Here is a 3,658-nt window from a genome sequence, read left to right as displayed (position 1 = left end):
TTGTGCCCCCTCACAGTAGTAATGCCCTCATTGCACACCTTCACAGCAGGTATGCCCACATTGTGCCCCTTCACAGTAGTTGTATCCTTAATGTACTCCTTCACAGCAGTTATGCCCACATTGTGCCCCCTCACAGTAGCTATGCTCTCTGTACCCCATCACAGTAGTTATACCCTTATTGTGCCCTCCTCACAGTAGTAATGCCCTGTGCCCAAAGTACTTATGCCCTCATTGTGCCCTCACAGTAGCTATGCCCTGTGACTTCTTCACAGTAGTAATGCCCTCTCTGTGCCCCTTCCCAGTAGTTATACCCTCATTGTACCATGACAGTAGATATGGCCTCTCTATGCCCCATAACAATTGTTCTGCCCCTTCACAGTAGTAATGCCCTCTCTGTGCCCCCATAACAGTAGCAATGCCCTCCCTGTGCCCCCATAACAGTAGCAAAATGTAAAAAATAAACAGTAACAGTAGTGTTCCTGATGATCAGATCCAGCTCTTGCCCACAGGCAGCAAAGTACAGATCACGCTACAGCACTGTGTGGGAGGAAGGCATGGACAGATTCCTGGGCTCTTCCCACACAGGTCAGGAGCTCAATCTGTGCCTGCAGGGCTGAATAGTGAAGCTGGGAGTAGACAGCTCCCTCCATCACCATTCAGTGTGCCGGTCTATAGGAGGGTAGGAGTGCGGGGAGCTGAACGGTCGGCAAGTGAAAGGACCGCAGCTCCCTGGTGTTCTAGCAATGAGCTAATTGCATCTGGCTCCCCCTGACAGTTGGTACCCGAGGAATACAGGTGTTTTTGTCATATATGTGTGTGTAATATATACAGTACAGACCAAAAGTCTGGACACACCTTCTTATTCAAAGAGTTTTCTTTATTTTCATGACTATGAAAATTGTAGATTAACACTGAAGGCATCAAAACTATGAATTAACACATGTGGAATTATATACATAACAAAAAAGTGTGAAACAACTGAAAATATGTCATATTCTAGGTTCTTCAAAGTAGCCACCTTTCGCTTTGATTACTGCTTTGCACACTCTTGGCATTCTCTTGATGAGCTTCAAGAGGTAGTCACCTGAAATGGTTTTCACTTCACAGGTGTGCCCTGTCAGGTTTAGTAAGTGGGATTTCTTGCCTTATAAATGGGGTTGGGACCATCAGTTGCGTTGTGGAGAAGTCAGGTGGATACACAGCTGATGGTCCTACTGAATAGACTGTTAGCTGCTTTTTTTCTTGCCATAATACAAATTCTAAGTAAAGAAAAACGAGTGGCCATCATTACTTTAAGAAATGAAGGTCAGTCAGTCCGAAAAATTGGGAAAACTTTGAAAGTGTCCCCAAGTGTAGTCACAAAAACCATCAAGCGCTACAAAGAAACTGGCTCACATGCGGACCGCCCCAGGAAAGGAAGACCAAGAGTCACCTTTGCTGCGGAGGATAAGTTCATCTGAGTCACCAGCCTCAGAAATCGCAGGTTAACAGCAGCTCAGATTAGAGACCAGGTTAATGCCACACAGAGTTCTAGCAGCAGACACATCTCTAGAACAACTGTTAAGAGGAGACTGTGTGAATCAGGCCTTCATGGTAGAATATCTGCTAGGAAACCACTGCTAAGGACAGGCAACAAGCAGGAGAGACTTGTTTGGGCTAAAGAACACAAGGAATGGACATTAGACCAGTGGAAATCTGTGCTTTGGTCTGACGAGTCCAAATTTGAGATCTTTGGTTCCAACCACTGTGTCTTTGTGCGATGCAGAAAAGGTGAACGGATGGACTCTACATACCTGGTTCCCACCGTAAAGCATGGAGGAGGTGTGATGGTGTGGGGGTGCTTTGCTGGTGACACTGTTGGGGATTTATTCAAAATTGAAAGCATACTGAACCAGCATAGCTACCACAGCATCTTGCAGCGCCATGCTATTACATTCGGTTTGCGTTTAGTTGGACCATCATTTATTTTTCAACAGGACAATGACCCCAAACACCTCCAGGCTGTGTAAGGGCTATTTGACCATGAAGGAGAGTTATGGGGTGCTGCGCCAGATGACCTGGCCTCCACAGTCACCGGACCTGAACCCAATCGAGATGGTTTGGGGTGAGCTGGACCGCAGAGTGAAGGCAAAAGGGCCAACAAGTGCTAAGCATCTCTGGGAACTCCTTCAAGACTGTTGGAAGACCATTTCAGGTGACTACCTCTTGAAGCTCATCAAGAGAATGCCAAGAGTGTGCAAAGAAGTAATCAAAGCAAAAGGTGGCTACTTTGAAGAACCTAGAATATGACATATTTTCAGTTGTTTCACACTTTTTTGTTATGTATATAATCCCACATGTGTTAATTCATAGTTTTGATGCCTTCAGAGTGAATCTACAATTTTCATAGTCATAAGAATAAAGAAAACTCTTTGAATGAGAAGGTTTGTCCAAACTTTTGGTCTGTACTGTATATATACACACACACACACACACACACACAGGGCAGAACAAGAACAGGAAACTTTGAATGGACCCCCTTCCCCCACAACATGGCATAAATATTGTGATATTCTCTAGGTTAGTACAATAACAGCGATACTACATATGAGTAGTTTATGTTTTATGACTTTTGAAGATAAATAGCACATTTCCAGGAAAAAAGAACAGGATGAGATCTGCAGGTATTACTTGTAAAAGATTTACCTCTGGCTATATGGTGGCTATCACCGCTATCGAACTGATGGAGATAGAGTACAAGTTTTTCAAACAGGTACCATAGGGAAGAATCAAGCAGCAGTGTGCGTGTCTGACCCGCCACTCTAATCATTTCAGGGGGTACTGCGGTGTACAGGGCCCCTGTTGTCATAATCGGTGGGACTCTCATTCTGTATGTAACTTGAAATAATTGGAATACCCCATCCCTGGTTGCATGTATTGGGGGCTGGCTGGATAGATCAAATTAAATTACTACAGGCAAAATCAAAATGGTGATCACGCTGTTCTTTAGATCTAGGAAAGAATTCCTGAATTGCTGGATTTCCAATAGGCCACCTGATTTGGTAGCTTGGAGGCAGAGGCTAACCTCAAATTTGGCTCTGGAGAGAATGCGAGACAAATTAAGAGGGCGATTTATCCTAATTTTTTAGTTGTTGGTAGCCTTAGTTATGGAGGGACAATCAGGTACTTAAAACACACCATCAGTTTCCTTAGGTTTTCTCTTGCTTCATCTCTATTTCTGGAGAAAGATAAATAAATATTAACATGTGTCCTAATGATTATCTTTAGGGCCACATAGCATCCAGGCGAAACAACATCCTGGTCTAACAGTGTAAAGTTTAATGTCTACATCCATGGTGGTCTAGGGCAGAGAAGGTGGTTTAGAGCGCTGAAGAAGTTATGGTTGTCTAGGGCAGTGAGGCTGTAAATTACTTCACAGACTGGTCACTAGGGTACCACTACAAGTATGAAGCAGTAATATCTGGACACAGGGGCTTTTTTAAAAATGATTTTAATTTAACTTGTTATGTTTTACAAGATCTAACAGAGAAATGTAATTGTGGGACAGCCCCTTTAAGTTTAGCACTGAATATCACAAATTTGGCCGTAGTGCGCTACTGCCCATAAAGGAGTTAACAGGACATATTTTTATTTTGGTTCAAACAATTGAAGGCACATA

Source organism: Bufo gargarizans, chromosome 1, assembly GCF_014858855.1.
Source record: "Bufo gargarizans isolate SCDJY-AF-19 chromosome 1, ASM1485885v1, whole genome shotgun sequence".
Taxonomy (NCBI): domain Eukaryota; kingdom Metazoa; phylum Chordata; class Amphibia; order Anura; family Bufonidae; genus Bufo; species Bufo gargarizans.
The sequence above is the reverse complement of the archived record's forward strand: the minus strand, read 5'-3'. Positions refer to the sequence as shown.